This window comes from Amblyomma mixtum, chromosome 1 (genome assembly GCF_055824585.1).
Source record: "Amblyomma mixtum isolate Tamu chromosome 1, ASM5582458v1, whole genome shotgun sequence".
NCBI lineage: Eukaryota > Metazoa > Arthropoda > Arachnida > Ixodida > Ixodidae > Amblyomma > Amblyomma mixtum.
Window position 1 is genome coordinate 109,209,267 of NC_143012.1, and position 13,135 is coordinate 109,222,401.

Below are 13,135 nucleotides of genomic sequence, written 5' to 3' on the forward strand. Positions count from 1 at the left end.
ATCATGAAGATTCCCACAAATTGAACCCAATGCAAATCCTTTGGCGCTCGCTCCGAACGATAACAACACTGGCAGAGATAACGGGAGCCCTAACCTGGAGAGAGGGACCTCCAGGTAAATCTTTCTCTGAAGTGCGAACTTTGGACAGTAGAGCAGGAAATGGTCCACAGATTCAACGTCCCCGCATGAGTCACATAGGTTTGTCGGAGACCTTCCACATCTGCATAGGTATAAATTTAAACTGGGAATCCTGCACCGCAGTCGCGTCATTGATACCTCACACTGCCTGGTTTCACACGAACGGACGTTCCATTTATACGCTAAGTGCTGATAATCAGTAGTATTTAGTAAGGAATCGCGTAACCTGGCTGATATGTGTTGGAACCGCTGAAACCTGGAGATCACCAGCAGACTGAAATTCGGGACGGGATGCGTTACTGGCCCGTCAAGAGCTGACCTTGCTAAATAATCAGCCACCTCGTTGGAATGAATGCCTGCATGACCAGGAACCCAGACAAAACGGACCTCCTTTAAAGTGGACAGGACAAAAAATCGCAGGAAGCGGCACAAAAAATCTTTTTGGGAAGTTTCAAGGGAGACTAAAACTGACAAACAATCAGCCAGGATGATAACGTGAGATACACGACACGGAATTTTGTGCAGGGCCATTTCAAGAGCCAAAAATTCCGCAAAGAATATGGGGATATAATCTGGGATGCGGACAGAATAGCTCCATGCCAAATCATGCGAAAAGATGCGAACTGCAGCTTTTTGGCAGCTGACGGAGGCATCAGTAGAAAGCACCACATGATGGGGGAATTCCGCTATATGACCAGAAAGAATGCCGTTTAAAATGTTTGTGGGCATGTGTTTCGCATGAGATGGGAAGATGTGGTCAAAATGGAATTCCACTGCTGCCGGCGTGTCGTCAACCCACTGCAATGAACTGAGTTCAACACCAATTGGTGTTAAAAGTTTCTGCGTTAAGGTAATTTGTGGCATTTGATATCGTGGCCAATGATGGTAAAAAAATAAGGCCTGCTGAGACACAAAAATAGGAGTACTGATATTGGTCATCGGGTCCAACGACCTGAGGAAAGTTCGCACCGCGAGTATTTGAAAGCGGGAAATTAAATCGGGCATACTGGCTTCGAGATAAAGCAGGGCGTTTGAAACTGATTTTGGGAGACCAACGCAGAGACGTAGAGCACGCCTTTCCAGTAAGATTAAGGGTTGAACATTGTAGTTTGCGCTACCAGAGAACAAAATGCAACCAAATTTAAATATAGGTCTTATATAAGCTTTGTATAGTAACAATATTGTGTCGCGGCGCATCCCAAACCTTTTATTGGCGATTCATGTCAGCCGGCCTAGAGCGCGTTCTCCTTTACGCACGTTGTTCTTCATATTGTCACGTTGTAGTGACGGCAGTCCAGTGGTCAGGAAGACACCAGCCAGTCTTGGAAACGAAGCTCTTTATTTGGGCTGACTTGCGCCCGCAAAATAACTGAATCACTCGGCGGCGGCGTAAGCAACAAACGTGCTCGTCGGTCGTCGAACTACGAATGCCCGCTGCTCGTGGCATCGTTCAATTTAAAGCCGGCTAGGAAACTTCGAGATAACAGGTCGAGATCATCTAGAGTAATCTAGAAACACGTAGGCGAAGCTGTTCATGGCTGTGAACAATCGAGATTAGTCCGGTCGCTTCTCGCGTCAGGAACAAAAATGATAACAGCCCTTTCCTGCAGCCTTGAGCGTGAACGAACAAACACTACAATGATACGTGGCATTACCCCCCTTCCAAAGAAGCATCGTCTCGATGCTTTAAAATGAAAATAAACACGGAAAATGAAACTTCGAGTCCTTTAGCGTTCATAATATGGCTTCAGGCGTACGACATGTACGACTTCCGGGCGTGGGCGGCGTCGCTGAGATGCTGTCGTGGCGTCAGGGATGACTTCATAGTCGAGGTCACCGATCCGACGGAGAACCCTGTACGGGCCAAAGTAGCGTCGCAGCAACTTTTCGCTCAATCCACGGCGGCGAACTGGCGTCCATATCCAAACCCGATCCCATGGCTTGTAATGCGTGTCTCGTTGGCGCAGATTGTAGCGTCGGGCGTCGGTGTGCTGCTGGTCTTGAATGCGAAGCCTCGCAAGTCTTCGGGCTTCCTCGGCGCGATGAAGGTAGGCGGCGACGTCGAGGTTGTCTTCGTCGGAAACGTGCGGGAGCATTGCGTCGAGTGTTGTCGTGGGCTTCCTGCCGTATACCAGTTGGAATGGGGTAAACCTGGTTGTCTCCTGGAGGGCAGTATTATAAGCGAAGATCACGTAGGGCAGAATGGAGTCCCACGTCTTGTGTTCGGCGTCGATGTACATGGAGAGCATGTCTGCGATGGTCTTGTTCAGACGCTCTGTGAGTCCGTTGGTTTGTGGATGATAGGCAGTGGTCCTCCGATGGCTTGTCTGGCTGTAGTTTAAAATGGCTTGCGTCAGCTCCGCTGTAAACGCCGTTCCTCTGTCTGTGATGAGCACTTCCGGGGCGCCGTGTCGCATGAGAATTTGTTCGACAAAAAATTTTGCGACTTCTGTTGCGGTACCACTAGGCAATGCTTTTTATTTATTATTTATTTTATTTATTTACAAAATACTGCGGACACTGAGTCCAAGCAGGGTGGGCGAACAAAGTCAATCAAGAGACAAAAAAAAAAAAAACGCAACATTTCAAAAAAGAACACAATATAGAAAAAATTATTGGTTAAAACTCTTGGGATAATGGTTTAACTAGCTCATTCCAATCTGTTATTGTGCGTGGAAAAAACGAAAACTTGTAAGTGTCTGTTCTAGCGAATATAGGGGTTAGAGAACTGGGATGGTGTTGACGAGTTTGTCTGGTTGGTGCCGGCGTTAAGTATGATGAGGGATCCAAACCAAGTTTGTTATGTAATAAGAGAGAAACAAATTCTAACCTAAGCTTTCTTCGCCGATGTTCAAGTAGTTCAATTTTATTAATCTCCATTAAAGTGGTGGGGGAGTCAGACCTTGAATATTTATTAAAGATAAACCTGACAGCTCTTCTCTGTATTCTCTCCAGATTTTTTACGTTAGATTTAGTATACGGGTCCCACACTATGCATGCATATTCGAGTTTAGGTCTAATTATTGAAGAATAACAAAGTAGCTTAATTTTAGAAGGAGCATTTTTTAGTTTATGTCTTAAGCAGCACAATTTCCTAAATGCCGCAGAGCAGATATTGTTTATGTGCAAGTTCCACGATAGATTGCTACTTATTGTTACTCCTAGGTATTTGTAGTTGGATACTTGTTGAAGAGGGAGAGAGCCTAATTTATATGTGTAGCTATGAAGTATGGTTTTTCGGGTTATCGGCATATATACACTTTTGTCAGCATTCAGAACCATGCCCCATCGGTCGCACCATTCAAAAACGTTGTTCAAGGCACTGTCCAGGTCACTTTGATCCTCCTTATTTGTAACTTCTCGGTATAGAATGCAATCGTCAGCAAACAATCGAATATGCACTGGTGGGTTAACAACTTGAACAATATCATTGACATACAAAAGGAAAAGCAGAGGACCCAAAACACTTCCTTGGGGAACACCGGATGAAACTGGAAGAGAGCCCGAACGTTGTCCACCCACTTCAACAAACTGTTTGCGGTCTTTTAAGTATGCAGTAATCCATGTGACTAAAATATCAGGAATGCCAATTTCTTTCATTTTAAAAATTAGTTTATCATGAGGAACTTTATCAAATGCCTTGCTAAAATCCAAAAATATTGCATCGATTTGGCCTTTATTATCTATACAAGAAGCAAATGAATTTATTACTGTAGTTAGCTGTGTTACCGTCGAGAATCCTTTTCTGAACCCGTGCTGGAAGCTAGTTAGCACGCGATTTTTTTCTAAAAATTCGTTCATACAATGTGCAACTATATGCTCTAATAGTTTACAGCACGGGGACGTCAATGATATGGGGCGGTAGTTCTGCAAGAGAAGACGGTCTCCTTTTTTATAAACGGGAACAATTCGGGCTGTCCTCCAGTCATCAGGTATTTTACCTATTGAGATTGAAGCGCGAAAAATTATTACAAGGAATTTAGCCAGAGTTTCGGCATAGCGTCGCAGAAATGCGTTTGGAATGTTGTCAGGGCCACATGACGTTTTGGTTTTCAGGTTCAACAGCATAGAAAGGACACCAGGGTAAGTAATAAAATTCACTTCGGCGGGATAATACACTCGGCTATTGTCGGTACATGAGCTCGGGGCAGAAAATACACTTTGAAAATAACTATTAAAATGCTGAGCAATAGCCTTTGGATCACATACCGCAGTGTTGTTCACCAAAATTTGTGTAACTGCTTTCTTTTTTTCACTAATATAATTCCAAAACTTACTTGGCTCGGTTTTTATAAAGTTTTGAAGGGATGTGTTGAAGAAATAGTCCTTTGAATCACGTAAGGCACGTGCTAGATTGTCCAGTAATTCCCTCAGCACATCAGGATCTGCGCGTTTTTTCTTGAGCCGTTTTACCCTTCGCCTCATTTGAATTATATTGCGTGTCATCCACGGGGTTTCCTTTCTTTCTTTTTTGTGCCTGTTTGGTACAAAAGTATCGATACAATACAAACACATTTTTTTAAAACTGTCCCAGAGTGCGCAGACATCGGCGTAATCGAAATCAACAAGGCAAGTTTCAAGATGTTCAATGACAGACGCGTCGTTGGCACGTGAATAATCTTTAAAGTAACGTGAAGATGAGTGTTTCTGTTTTGTTTGCCGTACTAGAGGAAATGAAGCACTAACCAAGTGGTGGTCAGACAGACCTTGTTCTACAGAAACAGTAAAATTCACAATGTCGCGAGGGACGAACAGCAAATCTAATATCGAATTCGTGGAACCGACATTACGGGTTGGTTCCTGAACTATTTGCGTCAGGTTGTGGGTAAGCATTATTTTAAACAATATGTTGGCTTGCTTTGTGCAAGCACCGAGACACTCAAGAAGTTCCCAATCCACACCTGGCAAGTTGAAGTCACCCATCAATAAAATTTTACTGTTTTGGTACTGTAAGAGATGATTTTCTAGTTTAGTTAAGTAGTCGGTTCCAGAACTAGGGGGTCTATAAAGAGCATATAAAACAAAGTTTTGTCCCCAACAGGAGAGTTTCACACATAGGCATTCGATATCATGTACGTCATCTTGTAAAACAGCTTCAATTTGTTTCTTAATTAGGACAGCCACTCCACCACCCCTAGATTCCCTGTCTTTTCGAAATACAGTGTAAGAAGGAGGGAAAACGTCCTCATCATTCACATCACTGTGAAGCCATGTCTCAGTAATCACTGCAACGTGCGGATCATGGTGTAACAGCGCTATTTCGAGCAAGTCTGCCTTATTAACTAAACTACGCGCGTTAATGTTTATTATGCGCAAATGTTTGCTCTGATATTGCAAATCACGTCATTCCTTGTCCTGCTGATCTACTCTCTTATCCTGGTAGACTATCTTTACGCGTTTATTTTGTGATTTATCCCAGAAAAACATATCTTTATCCACTTTTAGCTTGTCATGAATAAGGGTGACCTTCTTTTTTTGATCCCTCTCTTCTTTCGCGCTATCCCAAAGTAGTTTTCGTGTCAGCAGCGTAGATTGCGAATAATCATTCTGAATTGATATTCCTGAGCCTTTTAGCTTTGTAACATTTTCCATTATTGTCTTTTTTTCTGCAAAATTCTGAAGATAGAGAATAACAGGGCGTTTGTCGTTCCGACGCCCCAACCTATGAATGCGCCCGATAGATTGGCAACTGACTTGAAGCTTGTCCTCGAAAACTTCTTTGATTATTTTATCTTTCAGCGTAGCTTCTGTTTCGTCAGGTTCCTCATTAATACCGTGAATGATGAGGTTGGACCGTCTGCTTCGATCTTCGAGATCGGTTAGTTTTTTGGCTTGAAAACCCATTACATTTTCTATTGATTTCAAAGTTGTGTGTATTTCCTGAGGCTGCTCGGTTAAGGTTGTTGTTTCATTCAGCTTTTTCTCCATTTTTTGTATCAGGCTCTGCAGATCACTTACCATATTTACAGTCTTAACTAGCTCTGCTTTCATTTCACTGATTTCAGCTTGAAGAGACAACTGGCCATCTAAAATTTGTTCTATAACTTCCTTTTGAGTGGGGCCAGGATTAGTTTCGATGTCGCCACAAAGGATCAACTTGCAAGCAATAAAACATTCATAAGCCAAGGCAAAACAACGCCGGGGGCACGGCAAGACCACGATACCTCGGCAATCGCTGCGAATGGTGCTCGAATAGCTACCAACCTGCAGAACGTAGAAGAGCGTCCTCGTAAGTGTCATGTTCGGCCCAGGTCCGCCGTGCCCACTGAAGGTGAATTCTTGTGTCGCTGCTTTTATACTCGTGAGCTCTGATGACGTCACAGTTCGATGGATGAATGCAGTCGCTGGAAGAACAGTGTCATCAAATGACGACACCGAGTCTGATGCGTTGTCGATGTGAAGTTGATTTCCATCGCAGCCACAGATGTCATCGAGCCACACGTGTCCAGTTCGTAACGCGGCGGAACCCAGGATAACCTGCAGAACGTAGAAGAGCGTCCTCGTAAGTGTCATGTTCGGCCCAGGTCCGCCGTGCCCACTGAAGGTGAATTCTTGTGTCGCTGCTTTTATACTCGTGAGCTCTGATGACGTCACAGTTCGATGGATGAATGCAGTCGCTGGAAGAACAGTGTCATCAAATGACGACACCGAGTCTGATGCGTTGTCGATGTGAAGTTGATTTCCATCGCAGCCACAGATGTCATCGAGCCACACGTGTCCAGTTCGTAACGCGGCGGAACCCAGGATAACCTGCAGAACGTAGAAGAGCGTCCTCGTAAGTGTCATGTTCGGCCCAGGTCCGCCGTGCCCACTGAAGGTGAATTCTTGTGTCGCTGCTTTTATACTCGTGAGCTCTGATGACGTCACAGTTCGATGGATGAATGCAGTCGCTGGAAGAACAGTGTCATCAAATGACGACACCGAGTCTGATGCGTTGTCGATGTGAAGTTGATTTCCATCGCAGCCACAGATGTCATCGAGCCACACGTGTCCAGTTCGTAACGCGGCGGAACCCAGGATAACCTGCAGAACGTAGAAGAGCGTCCTCGTAAGTGTCATGTTCGGCCCAGGTCCGCCGTGCCCACTCAATGCTTTTCTCAATGCGAAGCAATTTCTTGCTTCGGCGTAGCGGGTCATGTAGTCGGTGGCCACGATGATCCACTTGTTTCCTGGTGAAGAGGTCGGAAAGGGGCCGAGGAGGTCCATCCCTATTTGCTGAAAGGGCTTAGTTGGTGGTGGTATGGGGTTCAGGAGTCCGGCTGGTCTAGTCGGAGGCGTTTTACGTCGCTGACACTCACGGCACGTTTTCACGTAATGGGAAACGTCGGTAGCTAGCCGTGGCCAATAGTACTTCTCCTGGATGCGGTGCAACGTGCGAGCAATCCCGAGATGTCCTGCAGTCGGCTCATCATGACATGCCTGCATAATTTCTTGCCTGAGATTTTTGGGCACGACAAGAAGATGCACTGTCCTGTTCGGCGCGAAGTTCTTCTTCAGGAGGACATTATTGTGAAGGACGAAGGACGACAGTTGCCGCTTGAACCCTCGGGGAGGCGATGCGGTCTTGCCTTTCAGATAATCAACTAGGCTTTGCAAGTCAGGATCCGAGTGCTGCTGCTGCGCGAAACTGCTGGCGCTTACCGGTCCTAAGAAAGCGTCGTCGTCTTCCTCTTCGGGTGCTGCGTCGACAGGAGCTCGTGACAAGCAGTCTGCATCGGAATGCTTGCGGCCAGATTTGTAGACTACAGTTATGTCGAATTCTTGAAGACGCAGGCTCCAACGAGCAAGGCGGCCGGAGGGATCTTTCAAATTGGCCAGCCAGCACAGAGCATGGCGATCGCTCACAACCTTGAATGGTCGTCCGTATAGGTAGGGGCGAAATTTGGATGTGGCCCAAATAATGGCGAGACATTCTTTCTCTGTCGTCGAATAGTTGGCTTCGGCTCTCGACAGTGAACGGCTAGCGTACGCGATAACTTTCTCCTGTCTGCCATTTTTCTGAACGAGGACCGCTCCTAAGCCCACCCCGCTTGCATCGGTATGAACTTCGGTTTCGGCTTTTTCATCAAAGTGCCCGAGCACAGGAGGGGACTGTAAGCGGCGCTTCAGCTCGTTGAAAGCTTCTTCTTGTGGCCTTTCCCATTTAAAAGGCACGTCAGCCTTGGTAAGTTGAGTCAAAGGTTCAGCGATGCGCGAAAAGTTCTTGACGAATCGTCGGTAATAAGCGCACAATCCAAGAAATCTGCATATAGCCTTCTTGTCATTAGGCTGTGGAAACTCTGCGATCGCAGCCGTCTTCTGGGGGTCTGGGCGAACTCCATCCTTGCTTACGACGTGACCAAGGAACAGCAGCTCCTCGTAGGCGAAGTGGCATTTCTCTGGTTTCAGTGTCAGGCCTGAAGACTTGATCGTTTCCAGCACTATCCGAAGCCTTCTGAGGTGGTCTTCAAAGCTTGAGGAGAAGACAACAACGTCATCTAAGTAGACTAGGCAAATCTGCCACTTCAAGCCTGCGAGCACCGTATCCATTACTCGCTGGAACGTCGCTGGGGCAGAGCAGAGGCCGAATGGCATCACCTTGAACTCGAAGAGTCCGTTTGGCGTGATGAACGCAGTCTTCTCGCGATCTCTTTCGTCGACTTCAATTTGCCAGTAGCCGCTCTTCAGGTCCATCGATGAGAAGTACTTAGCGTTGCACAGCCGGTCCAGTGTATCGTCGATGCGGGGGAGGGGGTAGACATCCTTCTTCGTAATGTTGTTCAGGCGGCGGTAATCGACGCAAAAGCGAAGGTTGCCGTCTTTCTTTTTCACTAGGACGACCGGTGCTGCCCAGGGGCTCCTCGATGGAAAAAAACTCTTGACGCCCGAGCCCGCCAATATGAGCGCCAGCAGCGCGTTTTTTTCAGCAAACTGCCTGGACGCCGCTAACAACGATAACCTGCGGGAGGTTATACGCCAAGTTGTACGAGAAGAGCTCCGACGATTGCTGCCAAACGGAACGCAGCCGCAGGTTACATCACTTACTGACGTAATCCAGGAGGAGGTTCAACAGGCCTTGGGTGTGACGCCGACACCCACGCAGCCTCTGCAGCCCCCAGCCGTGACTTACGCCGCAGCTGTGCGCCGTCCTGCACCTCGACGACGGGACCCAAGCCCCTATCGCCCTCAGCCAGCTGCGTTGGACCGCCGCCCACTCGCCCCAACCCGCCCGTCCTACGAGCGACGCGCGCAGCCGAGGAAATGCGACGAGTGGAGAACTCCCGACCAGCGCCGCCCACTATGCTTCCACTGTGGCGAAGCCGGTCACGTCCTCCGGCACTGCCCATACAGAAGACTGGGCATCCGAGGGTTCTCTTACGACGCTCCACGACCCCGACCCGGCCAGCGACCAGCCGAAATCGAGGAGTTTTTACGTCGGGAAGAATACTCATCGCCGAGCCGCCTATCACGTTCCCCGTCGCCATCGTCCCCGCGCTTTGTATCCCCTAGCCGAGGTTACGCCGTGCGTGGACGCTCCCCCAGCCCCCGAAGGTTAAACTAAATAAAGCAGCCTCTGGAGGTGAGGTTGCTTCTAAGCGCAATGACAAAGATCCTCCATCGACGAGTACTCAAGACCATGCCTCAACTACGACGACAACACCGACGACGACGACACCGAGGACGACGACACCGACGACGACGACACCGACGACGACGACGCGGCCAGACTTGAAGCTTTTACCGCTGCCCAGTGAAGTAACGTCGCAGTACGCCCACCGCAGCCTCACTACTCGACGAAGCCGAGATCGGACACCGAAGACAACGCACAATACGATAACGCGAACAAGTGACCTTGAAGTTACGGTCGACGGTCACGCGGTTACTGCCTTGGTGGACACGGGAGCTGACTACTCTGTCATGAGTGGCCCACTCGCTGTCCGACTCAGAAAGGTGACAACAACCTGGGATGGCCCGCTGATCCGCACCGCAGGTGGCAACCTGATTACGCCGTCAGGACGCTGCACCGCGAGAGTTGCTGTAAATGGGAGAACCTATGCGACAACCTTCCTGATCCTACAGCAATGCTCGAGAGACGTGATTTTGGGAATGGACTTCCTGAACGAACATCGGGCGATCATCGACCTTCGATCTAAGTCGATCAAGCTTTCCACGGAAAAAGCCATACCTGTTGCGACGGGCGCGACTCATCACGTTGCCTTAAACGTCCTCGATGAAGCATTGATCGTGCCGCCCCGATCAAGTGTTCTCGTCGGCATAGGTACTGGAGACATCGAAAATGCCGAAGGCGTTATCGAGGGGAACACACAGTTACTCCTGGATCGAGGATTGGGCGTCGCGAGGGGAGTCGCCGAAATCCGAAATGGCCAAGCCCAGGTGTTGCTAACCAACTTCACGGAAGAATACCGGCATCTAAACAAAGGTACGACGATCGCTTTCCTCGACGAGCTGGCAGACATCAGAGACGTATTTGCCCTACCCGACCAACCCGCAGAACCATCTGACCAAGGCCATCAACCCACGTTCGACATCAACCCGGCATTACCCCGGAGGAGACAAGACCAAATACGCAGTCTTCTTCAAAGGTACACCGATTGCTTCTCATCAGCATCGAATGTGCGACGAACCCGGCTTACCCAGCACCTCCACCAGATGTCACGTTGTAGTGACGGCAGTCCAGTGGTCAGGAAGACACCAGCCAGTCTTGGAAACGAAGCTCTTTATTTGGGCTGACTTGCGCCCGCAAAATAACTGAATCACTCGGCGGCGGCGTAAGCAACAAACGTGCTCGTCGGTCGTCGAACTACGAATGCCCGCTGCTCGTGGCATCGTTCAATTTAAAGCCGGCTAGGAAACTTCGAGATAACAGGTCGAGATCATCTAGAGTAATCTAGAAACACGTAGGCGAAGCTGTTCATGGCTGTGAACAATCGAGATTAGTCCGGTCGCTTCTCGCGTCAGGAACAAAAATGATAACAGCCCTTTCCTGCAGCCTTGAGCGTGAACGAACAAACACTACAATGATACGTGGCAATATGAAGGCTCCAATCTAAGGTTGGATGGTAAGTGTAACACCTAGATATGCAACAGATTCCACTTGTGGAATCAGATTAGAGTGATGGGCTAATGAAATGTGCAAAGGCGTGTCTGGAGGAAATACCAGTGTGCCACATTTGTTAACATTCAGGGATAAATTAATACGGTGCAACCAAACTCCAAGAGCATCCAAATATCCCTGCATAATCTGGTAAAGGGAATGGATATCCGTGGCCGAAGCGAAAAAAGCTATGTCATCTGCATACACAAAAACTATTATATCAGGACGGATGGGGATGTCACTGACCAAAATATTAAAAAGCAGCGGTGATAGTACCGAACCTTGCGGCACTCCTCTTGATTGGTGGTAAGTATTAGAACATAGGGTACCCTCTGCGCAGTAAAAGTAGCTGTCCTTTAGAAATTCAGATATCCATGCATAAATGTAGGTTGGAGGATTTAACTGCGCAAGTCTGTCAAGTAAAATAGTATGTTCTACACTATTATAGGCCTTTGCTACATCCAGAGTCACCAAAGCTGAAACTTCTCTTCTGCGTATCGAGAGCCGGATTCTACTTTCTAGATCCACATGAACGGCCCATATAGAGCATCCGCGACGAAAGCAAATCTGTGCTGAGCTAAGGCCATTAACATCCTGAACATGTTTTGTGAGACGACTGTGCACTACCCTTTCAATTAATTTGACTAAATTTGAAGTTAGCGCAATAGACGATATGCGAAATGCGCAGCGCCACCTCTCGGCGCTCCGAGAACTAAGTCCTCCATGTTGGCACGGTACAGAAAACGAAACCGCTGCCCAGCTTTGGGTTAAAACGGCTGCGCTTCGTTTGAAAAGTAAAATGCCGATGCAGTGTTGCGCTACCCTCTCCACTGTGAAAAGACACTACGATGCGTGCCAGAACTAGGTGCGTTCAAGCTTTTCGCTTTTCTATTTTTTTACTCCGTCCCAACGTTTTAGTAACACAAAACGCCATGCGAGGTATCATGTGTCAGCACGCGGATCAGTGCGCAGCTTTCGCTTTCTGCCCTGATTTTTGACAAATCTCTCGAGGTGATTTGCGTTTAAATTAAGATAAGGACCACAGCCTTTGTTGTCTCTGATCAAAATTAGAAGCCGATTTCGTGCATTTATCAACTCTCCGGTCGGGCGTGAATATTGTCAGTGGACAACGAAGAAGACAGTGCTGGGCTCGTGCACGGAGCGCGAAGAGGACGAAGTGTGATCTGTGAAGTATACAGACGCATACTTGAACAACGTAATAGAGAAGGTAATTTTTTGAGCGGGCCAATCGCTTGTGCCGTGGCGAAATAAGTTCACTCGAAGAACCATATGCCGATTACTGCTTAGTTTGCTACGTGTTCAGTTAAGTTTTTCCCGTGTTCAATTAGTTTTAGAAGGGCGAGCAAACTCTCTGGACCATATACGCATATGTTATGCGCGTTAAGGAGTCTTTGTGAAGCAATACACCCTACGTATAAAAAGTGAGGTGTGAATGGTTTATTTCTTGAGAATTCCTATACCTTCGATATCTGCGGCGACGAAAATCTAAAGAAAAAAGAAGCGAATATTATAGCTACTTTAACATGAAGGAGGGACGCATGTCTAAGCTAGAAAGTACGTGCAACAGTGTTCTGAACACGCTTCAGGCCATCAGATTTTATTATCGTTTTGGCAAGCTCCAAGAGTTTGCTTCGCAACAAAGCCATTTGTCCAAGTTTGGGAGTAAGCTAATTAAGTTTCGGAAGCAACCGAACATGCTAATTTCGCCCCTGCACACACAGCTTGACCAGCGTATCGAGTCCGTGCATGCACCTACAGCTGTAACATCTTTCTCTAATCAAGGCGCCGCGGTGGCTCAGTGCTCATCTGAAAAAAAAAAAAAAGCTGCGTCTTTGCTTACAATATTTTGAATTATATGTGCATGCCTACTTTCCTCTTGTT

General features: G+C 47.5%; 1 pseudogene; it reads left to right on the forward strand.

Annotated features, from left to right (window-relative positions):
* LOC149367501 (uncharacterized) overlaps window positions 1-13,135 on the forward strand; it is an 80,755-nt pseudogene that overhangs the window by 40,120 nt on the left and 27,500 nt on the right.